Source organism: Pelmatolapia mariae, linkage group LG22 (genome assembly GCF_036321145.2).
Source record: "Pelmatolapia mariae isolate MD_Pm_ZW linkage group LG22, Pm_UMD_F_2, whole genome shotgun sequence".
NCBI lineage: Eukaryota > Metazoa > Chordata > Actinopteri > Cichliformes > Cichlidae > Pelmatolapia > Pelmatolapia mariae.
The window spans coordinates 30,190,625-30,208,878 of NC_086245.2; the positions used below are offsets into that span (position 1 = coordinate 30,190,625).

General features: G+C 41.0%; 1 long non-coding RNA gene across 1 annotated transcript in view; it reads right to left on the reverse strand.

Moving 5' to 3' along the window:
* LOC135933252 (uncharacterized) overlaps positions 1 to 5,557 on the reverse strand; it is a 30,649-nt gene extending 25,092 nt beyond the window's left edge. Inside the window, exon 1 of the long non-coding RNA XR_010573708.1 lies at positions 5,449 to 5,557. This is a non-coding gene — a long non-coding RNA (uncharacterized LOC135933252). The remainder of the gene's footprint in view (positions 1 to 5,448) is intronic.
* Positions 5,558 to 18,254: the final 12,697 nt, after the last annotated feature.

Below are 18,254 nucleotides of genomic sequence, written 5' to 3' on the forward strand. Positions count from 1 at the left end.
GCTGTGAACAGGCAACATGCAGTCAAAGTAGCTCTCCATGCAGGTGAAAGAAGTCCTCCTTAAGCTGCGAAAACCGAAAAAACCCATCCGAGAAATTGCTATAATATCAGGAGTGGCAAAATCTACAGTTTGGTACATTCTGAGAAAGAAAGAAAGCACCGGTAAACTCAGCAACACAAAAAGACCTGGACGTCTATGGATGACAACAGTGGTGAATGATCGCAGGTTTATTTCCATGGTGATGAAAAACCCCTTCAGAAGAGCCAACCAAGTGAACAACACACGCAAGGTCTCCAAGTCTACTGTAAAAAGATGACCACAATAAAGTAAATACAGAGTGTTCACTACAAGGTGCAAGCCACTCATAAGCCTCAAGAATAGTAAGGCTAAATTGGACTTTGGTAAAATAAAAATAAAATCTAAAAAAACCAGCACAGTTCTACAAAACCATTCTTTGGACAGATGAAACCAAGATCAACGTCTACCAGAATGATGGCAAGAATAAAGTATGGAGAAGACGTCAAAGCATAACCACATCATCTGTAAAACACGGCGGAGGCAGAGTGATGGCTTGGGCGTGCATGTCTGCCAATGACACTGGGACACTAGTGTTTACTGATGATGTGACACAGGACAGAATTAGCCATATGTATTCAGAGACATACTGTCTGCCTATTTCAGATAAATGCAGTCAAATTGATTGGGCTCAATTTCATAATACTGATGGACAATGATCAAAAACATACAGCCAAAGCAATCCAGGAGTGGCTTTGGCAAGAAGTAGAATATTTTTGAATGGCCTGATCTTAACCCAATTGAGCATGCATTTCACCCTAACCGTAACCCTGAAGACTAAACTTCAGACAGAAAGGCCCACAAAAAATCAGCAACTGAAAGCTGAAGAAATAAGGGCCTGGCAGAGCATTAAAAAGGAAAAACCCAACATCTGGTGATGTGCATGAGTTCAAGACTTCAGGCTCTCATTGCCAGGAAAGGGTTTTCAACCAAGCATTAGAAATGAACATTTTATTTTCAGTTATTTAATTTGTCCAATTACTTTTGAGCACCTGAAATCAAGGGATTGTGTAAAAAATACTTTAGTTCCTCACATTTTTATGTTCAACCCACTGGATTAAAGCTGAAAATCTGCACTACAATTAATTGTGGTAATGAACAGAACCAAAATTAGAAAAAAAATGTCTCTGTCCAAATATTTATGGACCTAACTGTATTAACATCTCATAATGTCAATGTGAAGAGAAAGGCTGGGAGTCATTCTTGTTCTCCAGAAGAAACTATGTTCAATACTTACTCTCTTTTTGTGTTTTGGTCTCTGCTATCGCCAAAGAAAAACATCAGCCTTTATTCGCTAAATTGTTCCACCTTCTTCAGTAGCTCATTTGGTGCGTAAGCCAAGTAACAGGTAGCATGCAGTTTTTCTTTCTTTTTGCAAACAGCCATGTTGAGACCAGACAATGAGCTAAAGATGTCAAAATTCTTACTATAGTTGAAGAAAACTACAGTAGGAAGACTTTAGAAAATATGCGAATTCTGTTGATGTTTAACATGTGATTAATATATAGGTGGAGCTGAAACGAACAGCAAGAATTCTCCAGTCAGATGCCATCAAATAGTTGGAGAGTAGGAGAACACAATAAAGTGACATCATTGAAAGATTGTGGAAAAACATGTCATTTCATTTTTCTCTCTTAGGAAGCTTAAAGTTTCCTTTTGTTCCACACAGATCTGATGTTTTCATATAGTTTCCATCTCTCCAGTGGAGTGGAAGCCTCCACGGACATTGTCACAAGTTTTGCACGTCACATTTAATAAATGTATTCATCAGGTCCTTTCCACGTCACTGCATTACGCATTTAGCAAAGGCTTTTCTTTGATATTTCCATGCAGGCTTGTTCTGCACATAAAAAGGTGCATGACTATACTCCTAATGAGATAATTCTCTGGGTTTATCGCTAGAAACGGCCCTGTTTGACCATTTGATAATTGGTAATTTGATCCGTTATTAATGCAAAACAGTGATTAGCAGCTTGTCTTTTTTTAATCATCTTCATATTACTAGTGTTCTTATATTAATTACAGTGTATTCCTTGGATTAAAAACAATGATAGACATATTTCCCTTTTGTTATGAGAAACAATTGCAGAGTACTACTCAAACTCTGGAACACTTTCAGCTACAGTACACTTAGGAAACTCACAGATTACTATTTCGCTCATGTTACACTGTGTCAAGAAAAGCTTGGGGAATGTTTTTCCCTCACTGAATATGAGTCAGGTTATTGGTGTTTTACTCGATTAGTCGGCTTAATGAAAATAGCCTAAGCATGAAGAGGATCATTTTAATAAATGACTGTGAAGATACCTCGATAGCTACAATATATCTCCTTTTTGAATATCACTAAACCTAAAAATGTAGCAAGTAAGGACATACCAAATAAACTGAGCTAAAGATATTTATTTCTATAAATCTGTAGTTTTTAAGCCAAGAAGACTTTCAGCCATATTTTACACACCAGCCTGAAATCACCAAGCTTACGTACACCAGCACATGCCCACAAAAGACATGCAGTCTGAAGCTTTTATTTATGGCTTTGGCACTACACAACAGGAGCATGGGGTATATTATGGTGGAAAAACTCTAGTCCTGGTTTCCTGGATTAATATGGAGCAAATATAAAGTGTCATCTTCAATTTGAGTATTTATACTAAAAGTGGTTGATGCTTAGTTAAAGTACAGAACAGCTTGATACACTCATGAAAGGGAGTTTTGCTTTTACTGGCTGTACCGGTGGTTGTGACTACTGGCGGTGTGTCACGCCTGCCAACACAGGAAGACTATGATTAAGTTGGTTTGTGTGGCAATCTGCAACAATATAAAATTTCAAAACATCAGGATTGACAGAACAGTGATTCTATAGGGTCTGGATGACATGGCTGTATGATAGTGAGGGAAAAAACAAATGAATCATTAATTTTCACAACTTAACATTAAAATAAAATTATTAGAATTTAATTTTTAAAATGTAAGAGTCAAGAAAATGTTCAATAATGATTTTTTTTTTTACATAGGTGGATCCTATCCTTTATATTTTTACTTGTGCACAACCAGCATTAAGAAAACTGACTAAAAGGGTAAACTAAATGCCATTCATAATCATATTTGAATAAACTAGACAGCCCTCCATTTTTTAACCACTTATCCAATTCTGGTTCATGCAGGTGTGAAGCTTACCCCAGTGATCATGGGGTGGAAAATGGGATACACCCTGGATAAGTCATGAGCCTTTCTCAGTGCTCACCTGATAAGAGTGTATTTGGACAGTGGGAGGAACCAGGAGAACCCTGAGAGAACCCCCACATACGAAACTCTACCAGAAAGGCCCCAGACAACAGATTTGAACCGAAGCAAGACCTTCTTGGTTTGAGGCAACAGTGCTAAACACTGCCACTCTAAGGAAGTCATGTGATCCATCATTAATTAAAAAATAATTAAAATAAACGGAATATTCTGTCTCTAAAACACTGTGATGGATCATTCTTAGCATATTCACAGCACTTTTGCTGGTTATGTAACAGCTGTCACAGACCTTTAACTCTATTTTGTGGAAATTAGTCATGAGTGACTTCTCAATCTACTCCCTATGACGTCAACACTGGTACACATGTGCGATGCCTCATGGACAGACTTGAGTTGGTAGCGACGTTGATGCTGGAAGTTTATCCCCCTCTAAACCCTATCCCATTCATACCGCAGCCACAGGAAGAAGCATAGTCTTTCAGTCTGCTCAACTGAGTCACAATGATCTTTAGTCTAATCTGTATCTCTTTTCACTGCTGTGTCTGGTTGCTCTAGTTGTTGACTGAATCCTGTCTTTTAGTCTTGTCTAGAAACAGATAGATAGAAGCAGATCGTTGGAACTAGAACCACTTTTATGCCACATTCAAACTCTGTGTTATTATTGTTATAATATCCTACTGCACTTAGGGCAGTAGGACTAAAAATAATTGAATATGAATGTTTAAGCCTCTGCACTGTATTAGTGAGAAGAAAATATGAATGATCTAGAATGCCTCATGACAACCTTATGCAAAAAAGATTGGCATTTATATAGCTCAATGATTTTACACTCGATATAAGTAATTCTAAAACCAACCACCTGATATTTAAATGTCACTGAGCTCAGTCAGAACCAGTATAACTATTCCTCACACTCCTGTTTATTACCGTTAGTGATTGCAACCACCATGGTAAACCTGCACTGTGAACCATGATGTGGATTTCAAGCACTCACTGCCAATCATGCTAGAAAATAATTTTGGGTTCTCTGTGCAATTACGTAAGATTATTTCCCAAGAAATACGGGGTCCACGTTGTATTCATTTTTTATGCAATCAATCTCAATGTGCGATTGCTTCAATTGAAATTTCTTGTGTTTATGTATGAATGACCATGTGGGCTCTGTTTGGAGCCCTGGAGCTGGCAGGAGAAAGTAGAGGCAAGACAAAACAGTGCTCCTAACAAGCAGCTAAATGGATCAGTGTCCGTTTCCCCTGGGAAAGATAAGTCGCCTTGGGAAATGAGCACAAGTAGGTATTAGCACAGTGACACAGCTCCTGTCTTCTCTCCTAGCTGACACAGAACTCTGTGCGGAGCTTCTTGGCCGCTGGGTGGCTTTGGTTAGAAAACGCTACCTGTTATAGGCTTAGACTTTTTGACACATGCAGTTTTTTCAAACCTTTGCACATGCTTAATAACCAGTAGGCTGATTATGAATGGAACTTGAACATTAAGCTCGTGTTAAGGATGCCTGTTATTTGCAGCTTACATGTTAATGTTGCCCTCTCCAGTGCATCTGTCGGGCTTTGACTATGTGTGAATGTTAATGAGAGAGCCAAGATTAAAAACACTGCTGACCAAAAAGAGTACAAAAGCTCGTCTCACATTTTCCAAAGAACATCTTGTTGATCCCCAGGACTTTTGGGAACATATTCTGTAGATTGATGAGACATAAGGTAGATTTTTCAGAATGTTTGAGTCCCAAGACATCTGGCATAAAATTAAGAGAGTATTTCATAAAAACAACGTCAGACATGGTGGTGGTAGTGCGAGTGTGATGGCCTCAGACCATCACACTACCTGAAGATTTGGTGCTTCAGGATCTGGACCATTTGCTGTAATCGATGGAACCATGAATTCTGCTCTCTACCAGAAAATTCTGAAGAAGAATATAATAACTAAATATATGCAAATAAGTAAATAAAATAAAGGTTTTGGTGTGGCTTAGGTAAAGTCTTTACTTATGCTTTGGTATGACCTTGAACTGGCCATTTTGCCAATTATAAAACTTTAAAAGGTACACGAAAAACTGAAAGATCAAACATCAAAGCACGACACACACTGCCACAGGAGGTAGAGCAGGTCACCTACCAATTGGAAGGTTAGTGGTTTGATCCCTGGCTCCTCCAGTCTGCATGCCAAGTATTCTTGGGCAAGATACTAACCCCAGGTTTCTCTCCGATGCATCCATCGGAGTGTCAGTGTTAGTTAGGAAGCATTAAAAGCTTAGAAGATAGTGAATGTAGCATGTTGTATTGAGTGCTTTGAGTACTCCAGGAAACTAGAAAAGCGCTATATATGAATCAGTCCATTTACCCTTCAGCACTATCGATTCTTTATGTGCGTTTCCGGTTAGATTTTTGCCACAGTTTTTGAACTTATCAGCGAGAGAATTGCATCACCTTGGCCATTTAGGTAGATTACATCATAAACTCTGCTAAGAAGTCTGAATCAGACCTTGGACACTACAAGTGTGAGGGATCTGTTGTGAGTATAATCAAGAAATCTTTTGTTGTCACAAACTGAAAGGTCCTTGCCCCCTTTTCATCTACAGCTTGCAGCACGTGTCAATGCAGCTCAACCAGTGTGAGGGAAATCCATGGAGGAGATTAAATAGGCAGCTTGCAAAGAACCACAGAGTTTGTTCACAGACAGCCTACAAAAACAATTCCAGATCAGTGACCATATGTAATTAACTGTTTTAGGTAGGTAGCAATGAAACTGTATTTGTCCGTTTTCTTAAATTCTTTCCTCCAGCCACTGCGACTGTCTGTATCATGAGGGCTTGACCTAGAGGTTGCCACTTTATGTTTGTGTCTTTGTCTGCAGCTCTAGTACAGGCTTGAGGTTTTGGCAAGAATGAAGAGAGCAGGAGAGTGTTGTGGTGGAGCGGGAGGATGGAGATGGATGTGGAGGGGAGACAGGACAAAGAAGAGGAGGAGTGGACAGTCAGCCTAAAGAGTCATAAACAGAATTGAGGTAAAGAGTTCATGCCAAAGGAAGGAAGCCTATATAATTTCAAAGTCAAAAGTATAGAAATATACTACAATAGATTTCTCACCACAACTATAACCCAAACTTCTCTCTTTTACTTTCATATCACAATTTGGTTTTTTTTATGCCCATGAAAAAAGATTCTGTAATACAGTAATTTACATTTTTTATCCTGTCATTTCATGCACCCCGGCCCTTTTGCCCTCTGTTCTCTTTCAAATTATATCTGCTCTCACCAGCCTCTTCTCTGAGGCCAATTTACCCTGGTACCGCTTTCATGCCACAGTCTGTTATTGTGCCTCAGACCAGGCTTTTCTCACTGCTATCCCAGCGGAACCCCCACAAAAAAGTTGGTTACTGATGTCATCTCCACTATTTCAGTGAATGCCCTATAATCAGAACAGCTCTGCTTTGTGATTGGAGCTGCCCATCTGAAAGGGACTCTGTGACTACTGTGGGACCCAAGAAAGAACATATGGCATCCTTTAAAGTCACTTAAAAAATGTGTGGAACCAATGACTTCCAGTGTTCATCAGATCAAATTTAAGCTGGTAATGTTGGTAATGTTTTAGTGTAAGTGGATACAAATTTGAGCTTTTCTGGTCTTGTTGGTGTTTCAGGAAATAACAGGTTAAAAACCTGTTTTACCGGCATTCCATACTAACTCACCTAGATCTCCCAGTTCATGTCAATGATTTTCTGGCAACAAAAGGCAACTTGGCAACTTTTTCTACTTTTTATCTCTCAGAATTATCAAAAACATCTATGATATTTACAAATAATGTCCTTAGTAGGGATATTGGATGTTCCCTAGCTAGTTGTGCAAATTCCAAAAAGGGGTGAAAGACTGCACCTTCAATCACTTTTTGACTTTCATGGTTGCAAAAGGGTAATTATGGCTATCTAGGTGCTCCTTTCCCCCCCTCTGTGGAAAAGAAAATAGACTCAGATCATAAAGCAGAAAACACCAGGATGCAGAAGCTACTGGCATATAAAAGTGGGTCTGTGCTTTAGCAACGAGTCTTTTTATTTACAAAATACGAGTTATGAATCATACAAGCACCGAATTTTGTTCCATAAATGTAATTATCCTGCAACACACAAATTGACATTTTCACCTTCACACACTGTTTCAATCAGAAGCTGAACAGCTGCACCTCTGGTACAGTGTGCTGTGTGAGCCAGAATCAAAAACAAAGAAGAGACACAATTTCAGGGGTATTTTTCTTCAAAACGTCTGAACAGCTCCGTAGCTCCGCAAACGCACATAACGCACACTGCGTAGGGCACCAAATGGCCGGTAGGGCACCAAAAAGATCAGGGTCGTAAAAAAAAAAAAAAGCAAACCATATTAATACTATAAATATCATATGCATTAATATGGTTAAACAATACAAAAGCAACATAAAACAATTTTCCCGAGAAAAGGGGTGAATCTGCTTTGTGCCCTGTCTCCAGTCTCCTCCTGGTGCGCCCCCCCCCCCACTCCCAGTGGTCTGTTCTATAATGCCTCAATTCGGTATTGGTAAACACCTGTTTGAACATGGCCTCGAAACGGCAACAGGAGTCGGGAGCGGAGAAAAGAAAGAAGAAGAGGAAGCGTGATGAAACTCAGGCGTCGCTTGCCGGTAAGGCAATGTTTAAATAATAATAATAAAAAAAGTTCATTATTGTAGCCCTTGCTTGCACGCTCATGTCCGTCAACTCTGTGATAGCTCCTGTTAGCAGTGTTCATACTGTGTTAACAAATGTTGCAAATGATTGATGTTGGGTAGTTTGTTTACGTTGTGGATATGAATATAGAATGGACTACTAAAAGCAACTCATCATGGTCACTCAATTGACGGTTTTCAGATAACGTTAGCAATCGTGAGACTAGCATTTCCCTCCTCAGGTTGCTAGCTGGCTAACGTCATGCATGCTACTGATTAACCTTAACTTTGGGATAGGTCAGTGATGCAGTCAAGTATTATTATCAGATTAGACAAGATTACTTTGTATGTTGCTGCATTTCAGGATATCTATAAAGACGCATATCTTATTTATGCGGCATAAATAAGATATGAAAATTCCAGTAATATAGATTTCCTACTTGCGCATTTATATCAAATTACTGAGAGTCCTGTCACTGAGAGACTATCAGAAAGTGACACTGGTGACACAGGTATTAAAACGTACCTGCGTTCATCAATGGGGCAGGAACGTTTAAGTGGTCTGGCTGTTATCAGCATCAATGGTGACGTGGCTCAGAAGCTATCATATGATGACCTTATAGCTGATTTTGCAACCAGAAAATGCAGGCGTGTGCCTCTCTAGGGCATACTCTGACAACTAATTGTAAAAATGTTTAACATAGTTACTTAAGGAATGTGGCTTTTGTGTTCAAATTCTTATTTTTCTTATTTAAGTTTCTTATTTAAATTCTATTGTGAAACTATTTGTAAATATATTAATAATAATACTATTATATTATATATATTATTTTTTTATAAAAAAAATTACACATTATTGCCAGGCTCTTTGTTCTTGTTCCAATGTTCAATTTTTGTTTCAGTATTTATTTGTAACAGTATTTTTAACCTCCTTTAACCTTATTTATTTGTTTAACTGTCATGTTTGTTGTTATTTAATTAAACAAATTCCACTGAGAAATTCAAAAGTATTAATGTTTTTTTTTTTGTTTTTTTTTTCAGTGGCGGGGGGGCACCATAAAGCATTTGTGCTTAGGGCACCCAAATGGCTAGCAACGGCCCTGCGTCTGAAACCCGAGCTTGTTCTGAGACTGTATTATTGCAGTTTACAAGCACTAATGTTTGCCAACTAACATTAGCGTAGTGATGAACACGATTTCTCAAAACTTACCTGAACACAGATATACTTGAGATTTCTGAATGTGCAGAAATGTATAAACAAAGTTAATGTGCACGGTTACCACATGTTTAGCAGGTGAACAAGAGTAGTGTGAACTCATTACACTCTGACTTATGTAATCAAAAAACACCAGTTGGAGCACTTTGTAAAACATTTTGATTCCTTCAACAATTGCTGAATTAGCTAAAATTGGACAAGCTTTGTATTAAATAGCACATTGTGCTTTTGTATTTTGATTACCTACAATTATCCCTCATAAATATATCCACAGGGGGGCCAAATAAAATTTGCCACGTTTTACAACCCGTCATTAAGGGCCACGGCTCCTTCTGTTTAACATCATCTAGCTGTCTAAATTAAAACAACAGCTGATAGCTGAGAAGAGAAACAGGTTTCTAGTTAAGAAATGGATGACATGTTAGACAAAGAGAGACTTCAGAGTTCAGGAGTCTTACAGACCCAGATGACTGTCCTGCTGCTGACCCTGCACCAGACCTGTCACTTAAGTGCACATCAGCTGTCAGCCAGCAGCAGAAAAAAGCATGGAAACCTATCCTGGCTGACAATAAGAGGAGCAGTGCATCCGAGACAGAGTGCTAGGGAGATGCTCACATTCACATTCATACCTGTCTTATTTAAAGTCACCACTGACCCCGTAGTGCACGTCTTTGGTCTGTGGACCAAGCTCTCAGATTAAATTTTTTCTGCCATGAAAAATTTTAAGGCTGGCATATACGAACATGCCTGCTGGCACTTACCGAGAGACATTATGCTACGAATATTCTTCAGACTTAAGAGTTCCCAAGAGATTCCAGGGAACAGCTTGGTGAGCTGCTCCAAGAGTTTGATTTAAAATGTCAAAAAGAATAATGTCAGGAGAATTAAGGTAAGAAATGGGCACGCTCATGAAAAACTGTGACTAGACAGAGAGAGTGGATCAACACCTGGGGGACAGAGGGAACCACAACAAACTAGCAGAGTAAAAACTACAAAAAAATGAGAGCAAAAATAAGAGCAAAAATGCACTTAATGAAGGCCGATTACCACCAAGGATCTGCAGATGACTGTTGTTGTTGTTGTTATACTAACATGTTCAAAATAAAGATACAGTACAATACAATAAAGGCAGAAAGTATCAGAGAAGAAGAACAATAAGCAAGCAAAGACTTCATACTCAGAGTTACAAAGGCCTGGATAGGTCGGTTAGCGTTTTTTTTTTTTTTTTTTTAGTGGAGTCACAGCAATAAAACAAGAACTATTTTAGGGTATCAGCACTAAGTCTGGTGTAAAAAATGTGACATCTAATCGTAAAACCTGTGTTAAGAACTTGATGGCCTTCAAGAAATGGCAAACTGGACCGTGTGGCTGGTTTCATGCATTCTTATAAGTCAGTTTTATAGAATGAAACTTAAATGGTCATTTAAATGATAAACCCAATAAAAAAAATCTGCAGTAGGTTTTAAAGAACATGTGAAACAGGCAGAAACTGAACAAACCACTGGAAATGTTTGGTAAAGTGTAGATGGGAAGAAGATTATGATCTCAAAAATCACTTAAACATCCATATTAAATGTTCTTTAGGCCTAAAGCCTTTGACATTGTATTGCACTCTCAGACAAACTTCTCACACAAAGTTAAGATTCCTCTGTAAATTGTTTCTCATGCAGTATTTCACCAAACACAGAGATCATGTGTTAATTCAATCCCACTCCTCTTTTTTCACAATTACAAATGAAAGTTTGGAAATATTCCAGATACAAACGAACTTTCTTGTAGAATAAACGAGCTCAAAAAGATCAGAAGATCAAAATCTTAAAGCATGGTGAAATCTAAAACCACAGAAGAGGAACATTCTGTTTTTATGTCAACTGGCTGAACAGTGACCTGGCAGACAATTAATAGTTACTGGAAGCCAGATGTGTTCGTAAGTTCAAGTAATGCTATTGTAGGAGATTAGTATTATGTGTGTGTTTTTTGCAGCATATTCACATTTGGTTATTTTTGATGTATAAATGTAATCAAAAGTGTTTGCAGCACAGTCAGAGATTAATGCATTATTATGAAAGAGAATGCATAAAATAGAAGTGTGTGATGTTCAAACTGGCAAAATAACTCCCATTTTCTACAAAAGAAGAAGCATGCCCTGCAGAAGCTGTAATGTGTTGAACCACAACCTCAACATATAAATTATTTTGGTTGGGTACCTGTATCATGTAAGGAACAACCCTAATACAACCCTAATTTAAAAAAAAGTTGGGGTGATGTAGAAAATGTTAAAACAGAATGCAATGTTTTACAAATTGGTAAACAGACTGTTTTTTATATAGCGATTTTCTATTCTACCTAAGTGCTTTATACAACTTTTCATGGACCATGGGAGTGTCTGGTTTTCCAGCTGGAGCCGATGCGATCCCTGTGTCCGCCCTCATGGGTGGAGTTCCTGGTGTTTCACCTGTGTTGGATCCACGGCTAATCAGCAGAAGGGTTTTTTAGACCAATGTTGTCCTCCACTCTCCGCCAGTTCATAGATGGTAATTAGGCCTTCCTTGTGTCTCACTTATATGGTTATTTCTTCGTGTGTAATCTTGTTTCCCTGTGCTTCAGTTCCTGGCCACGACTTCCAAAATCCATCCACTGCCACAGTTTCTGTCAAGCACTGGTTCCACCTGCAACACTCAGCAGTGACTCTACTTGGAAAACTCAACTGCTCACCTCACTAACTTACCTGCCCTCCTGCCTGCCCGTGCACTTCCAGGACATCCTCTGGAATTTTATGACAGACCGCTGTGATCCTTCATGCTCCTCTCCCAAACACTCCTTCAGCTATCCTCCCCGAAGCCCCTGCTCTCCATTTGCAACCAGCAGCAATACTCACCTATAACTCCATTCTCCTACCACTCAGTCAGTAAATACCCTTTCCATTTGTTTCAGAGCGCCTATCAGAGGTCCCATTCCATTCCCAACTCTACACCAGTGTTTTTCATGTGTATATATGTGCTGTATATGGACTAATCTTTTTTTGCGTGTGTGTGTATGTAAATCAAATCATATTGAGAACTAAGTCAGCTTTTGAGTCTGCTTCTGGGTCTGCATCTTGCACTAACCTTTGGTTCATGACACAACTTGCTTCATTCACCCATTCACACAGCCAGTTTTTTCAATGCTTTTTCCATGTATGTGCTTTCTATGGATTCATCTGAGACCAACTTGGGGTTAATATTTTGCCCAAAGGGTTTTGAGATGCAGATTGAAGGAATCAAAGATCAAGCCAGCAGAAAATATGTCAAACACACAGCACATTCAGAAAGTATTCATAGCACTTCACTTGTGCCATGTTTCAGTCTTATTCCCAGGTAGATTAAATTGACTTTTCATCTCAAATATCACACCATAATGACAAAGTGAAAAACCTTTGCTTGAAATTCTTTCAAATGTATAAACAAAATACAACATGTACATTAGTATTCACATCCTTTGCCAGGACACTCAAAATTAAGCTCAGATGGATCCTGTTTCCACTGATCATCTGTCACACATCCCTACAGTTTGACTGGAGGTAAAATCAGTTGACTGGATATGATTTGGAAAGACCTGTAGGTCTCATAGTTAGGAGTGCATGTCAGAGCACAAACCAAGCCATGAATTCTAAAGAAATGTCAGACCTAAGATGCAGGAGGGGTACAGAGCAGATACCTCCATCATCTGTAAATGGTAGAAGTTTGGAAGCAAAAGGATTGTTCCCAGAGCTGGTTGCCCAGCCAATCTGAGCAATTGGGGTAGAAGAGCCCTAATCAGTAGGTGGTCAAAAACCCAAGTGTTCACTCTCACAGGGCTCTTTGGAGTTGGGAGAATCTTCCAGAAGGACAGCCATTTCTGCAGCACTCCACTAATCAGCACTGTATGGTAGAGTGGCCAAATGGAAATCACTGCTCAGGAAAATGGCAAAATATGGAACAAGTGAAGCGCTGTCAATACACTGCAGATTTAAGAAACTGTATTTTCTGTTCCACAAAACATACATTCTCCCATGAATCAAAAAGATTAACACCTGTACTATTAATCTGTGTCAGATATACTTTAAGGATGCATTTCTTACCTTTTTGTTTTCAAAATCAAGGCATGAAAATAATTTTTTTAGTACTTAATAATCAAATGTGTCAGGAAACAGTAAATCTAAGTTTATTTCACTGACCTGTGAAACAGTTCCTGTAAATAATACTTTAAAAGCTTTAAAAGCTGTGAAGTTTAAAGCTTGTGAGTTATTTTCTGCTTATATAGATGAACCACATGACAAATACATTGTTCTGCCAGTGTCAGGTGTAATGTAATGGCTGGTTGCTGTATTAGAGGCTCAACAAATTTATGCCCCGAGGTCCCCAATTTGGCCATTTTGGGATGAGTCATTCACCAGGATTTCTGGTCTTTTATTCTTTAGCCATAAATTTATTTCCAATTAGACCTCATAAAAAAGCATCAGCCTCAATAAAAATAATGTGTTCTTGAAGTGAATAAGAAGAAATTCTAGTTCTGATGCATGATAGAATGAGTTATAGAAACCATCTGTGACTGAGGCCTGTTAAATAAAGGCCAGGAAAGTGATGGAATCTTTTGTGTCCAGGATTTATCTCCAAGGGGTGGTAAGTATCGTACGCTCATTTTTTCCATGGCATAAAATTCCTCTTTTCTGAAAAGCATTAAAATGAAGGCAAATCAACTAATGTAAAATAGAAGAAATGTGGCTTGTTTGAGAGGCCACCACCACCTGTCTCATCCAACCATGTTCTCCATCATGTGGCATCACCGCCCCCTGCTGGTGTTGTTGGGAATTACCCCACCGCCCCCTCCCCTCCATATTTTTGTGCATCATTTCTTTTTATTTCTTACCCTCAGTTTTATTTTGTGGCCTGCAAATGACTCAGTTCCAATAAAAGAAAGACATTAAAGTGTCTTACTGCTTGCTAACATAACAGCTGTGCATGCAGCTGGGTATCTGCAGGTCCTAGACTGAGAAAAAAACAAAACCCAATGAAGAGTATTAATGTTTTAATCACTTTTTTTTTGGCTTGTTGGAGATAGGTGTGGGGATAGGGCAGTCTAACCTGCTGTAAAATCCACTAGGTTTAGTGATGGAGAAGTAAGAAGTCTGCTGATGTTTTCTGACTAGCACTGGAAAGTTTTAAAAGGAAATTAGCCATTTTTAAATGAACAATTTTAATTTAATTAAGTGCCAAAGAACCAGAAGCACTCAGTGAGCATAAACCTTCATCAAAGCAGTTCACTCTCTGGTCAGTTTTTACTTTAATGGGAATAGTTTGTATTTTGTATATATTACATTTGTTTTAATAGTTCATGAAAAATAACACATTTTGGAGTCAGCTTGAAAGAACGGCAGATGTGAAATGTAAAAGTAAGATCAGAGGTGAAATGTGACTGTCATGTTCAGGGTGAGTCTCAGTGTTTTTCCATAGCCTGTCACTCCACCTCTCCGGGGCGGAGTCAGGGTCTCTCCAGGAGGCCACACCTGACGTTAATCAAGCTGCTGCATTTAGACCCAGCGCTGACACCTGTTCTCTGCCGGAACGTCTAAAACCACAGTTAGTGTCGGCTGCTTTTCATGTCTAGTTTAAGGATTTTTGCTTTGACTTACCTTGTGTCTCATGTACTTCGTTATGATCCACGAAACTGCTAACTCACCTGATTGTTGCTCCCCACCCAGTAGCTGGATTCCGCTCCAGCTTTTCCATTCGGATAACCCCGCTCGTCTCACCTGTCTGCCTCCCTGCATTTCATAGAATCTGTCGGCTCAAAATTACCTCCACTCACCTGGACTTCGTTGAAAAATTCCTCCTCCTCCCAAGCCTCCACCTGCAACCAAGTAAGCTTTTAGCCATTTTCCCGTACTGTTTAATCCTATGCAGTTGTTGGAAAAACTCCCCACTGATATACTTCTCCTCTGTTGCAGTCTCACAGAACACCTTTCCCTGTCTCCATCAGTTTGCCTCGCTTCTGGATTCTCCTCACCAAGCTCCCCGTCTTAGTGTTCTTTTTTATAGTGTCCTGCTTCCAATCAGTCCGTAGCTAAGGACTGCTTAGCTTCCTTAGAACCCCATCCTCAAATCATAGTCACGTCATAGGGGTGTTATGTCCCCATATCACGGTATAAATAACCATAGTGTGTATTTGTAGTCATTGAATTCTGTCCCTGTATATAGTCCAGTACTCATATTCTAGTGTGCTGTATTTCTCCCACTTGTTGTATATAGTCACTGTCTCACAAGCACCGTACTGTAACTTTACATTCGGCATTAAATCATTATCACACATTCGACTCTGTGCTGTGTCTGCTTACGAGTCCGGCCTCTGTCTGAAGGCGCACACCTTAAGGTTCTGGCAAGCATAATGGACTCGGCAGACCCGACCAGAATCACGATTGCTGAACAGAGCGCCTTATTGGCCAGCCGCGAGCAGTCCATTCAGTTTCAGCTCGCTAGGGTCAGTGTACTGGGTGAAAGCCAAGCTCAGCTCCAGGCTGCTGTTCAGGGGCCATCACGGTGCACAGTCCCACTTCCAGAGGGAGCTGACACAGCTCCGGAATCATCTCCCCTTCCCAAATTAGTTCCCGAGCGCGCTGCTGGTCCAGGTCGGTATTCTGTTTTACCCTGTTTTTGGAGTGCCACGTTCCCGGAACCCGAACAGTTCTCCGGGGAACCAGGAAGTTTGGGGGTGTTCAAATTACAGTGTGAATTAGTTTTTAATCGCTCGCCTCAGTTGTTTCTTAGTGATTCTGCTAAAGTGTCCTATTTATTTTGTAAATTGAGCGGGCGGGCACTGACCTGGGCTGATGCATATTTGTTGAATCATCCATTGCAGTCCTGTTCCTATGACGAGTTCATGGGGCAATTGAAGAAGACGTTTGTTCACCCCGTCTCTGAGGCCAGCATTGCTAGGAAACTTCTAAATCTCCGTCAGGGTAGACGCAGTATAGCTGACTACCTGATAGATTTTCGTATTGCGGCTGCCGCTGCGGGTTGGTGTGACCGCGCCCTTCAGGCGGTCTATTTGCAATCTTTGAATGAAAATATGAAAGACCAGCTTGCCTACTGGGATGAACCGGCTACCTTTGAGGAGTTAGCCTCCCTCACCCTGCGACTCGATAACCGCTTGAGGGAGAGAGAGCGCGAGAGAGGCTCTGTCCGGCGCCCATTGCCACGCTTCGCTCCGGTTGGCGTAGCGCCAGTTGCTAGCCTCTCATTCGCTAATGTTTTACCCCCCTCTAGAGAGGAGTCCGCCCCTGAGCCAATGCAAATAGGGCGGTCGCGTTTATCTCTGGAGGAGAGAGCGCGGCGCATTTGCGCTCATGCTTGTTTTTACTGCGGTGAATCGGATCATTTAGTTGCCACTTGCCCTAAGAAGTTAAAAGGGGTCGCCCGCCAGTAGTCTTGGGGTTACGGGTGGGCGGTACCCAAGCTGATCTGAATCCCCATCATTTGCTCGAAGTTTCCTTAGTGGCCGACCAAGACACTTACACCATGCAAGCTCTCATTGATTCCAGAGCGGAACAGAACCTCGTCGATTTGGGGTTAGCGCGACGGTTAAATCTTCCGCTATGTGAGTTAAAGCCGCCTATCCCTAAGCCTTAAATGACCAGGTATTCATTAACATTACACACCAAACAGAGCTTGTCACCTTAGTCACTTCTGAAAATCATAGAGAAACCCTTGTGGTTTTTTTTTTTTTTTTTTTTTAAACATTTCACTCACCTAGCAATCCCCTGGTTCTAGGTCTCCCTTAGTTAAGGCTTCACAATCTTCATTTAGATTGGGCAGGGCAGAGTGTGCTGATTTGGAGACCCTTTTGTCACGCAAATTGTTTAACCTCACCTTGTTCCACTGATCACACTGTGTCCTCCAACCCCCAAGAAGACCCTCCTGACCTCTCCCTCGTACCCCAGGAATAACATGACCTCCAGGAAGTATTCAGTAAGGACAAAGCACTCTCTCTGCCTCCTCACAGGCCCTATGACTGTGCAAAAGAGTTTTTGCCAGGTTCCACACTTCTGTCTAGTCATCTGTATAATCTGTCTTTCCCCGAGCGGTCTTCCATGGAAAGGTACATTAAGGACTCACTCGCGGCCGGTATTATCCGCCCTTCTTCCTCCCCGGTGCGTGCAGTGCTGTCGACGTGCATGGAGACGGACGCGACGGGCACTCTGAGGTCAGTGAACTGTCAGTGTCGTTATACCAATTGGCAACGGTACTGCTCCCACTTTCACTCCTAGACAGAAGGTATGCTTTGCCGCCAAGGACATACCCCTCAGAACAGAGTCTCGCAAACTGGCTCCCCGGTACACTGGACCGTATGAGGTGGACAGGGTGATCAGCCCCACTGCAGTCAGACTCAAGCAGCCAGCTTCCCTCATAATCCACCCAACGTTTAATGTCTCTCTAGCGAAACCTGTCATCACGAATCCACTGTGTCCTCTGTCCGTCCCCTCTCCACCCACCTGGCTCATTTATGGACACCCAGCGTACACTGTGCGGCGTATCCTCAATGTTCGCTGTCGGGGAGGGGCCAGCAGTTCCTTGTGGACTGGGAGGGGTACCGGCCAGAGGTGCCTCAATCACTGATTCTTGATCGCTCTCTTGTTTCTGACTTTTTCAGAGATCGTTGCAGGTCAGAGGCGAGTTAGCCGCCAGGAGGCGTCCCTTGACCGAGGGGATACTGTCTTGGTCAGGGTGAGTCAGTGTTTTCCATAGCCTATAACTCCACCTCTCCAGGGCCGAGTCAGGGTCGTCTCTCCAGGAAGCCACACCCGACGTTAATCAAGCTGCAGCTTTTAGACCCAGCGCTGACACAAATTTTCCACCAGAACATCTGCAAACCACAGTTGGTGTCGGCCGCTTTTCATGTCTAGATTAAGGATTCTTGCTTTGACTTACCTTGTGTCTCCTGTGCTTAGTTATGATCCACAGAAACTGCTGTGCTGCTGCTCACCTGACTGTTGCTCCTCACCCAGTCGCTGGATTCCGCTC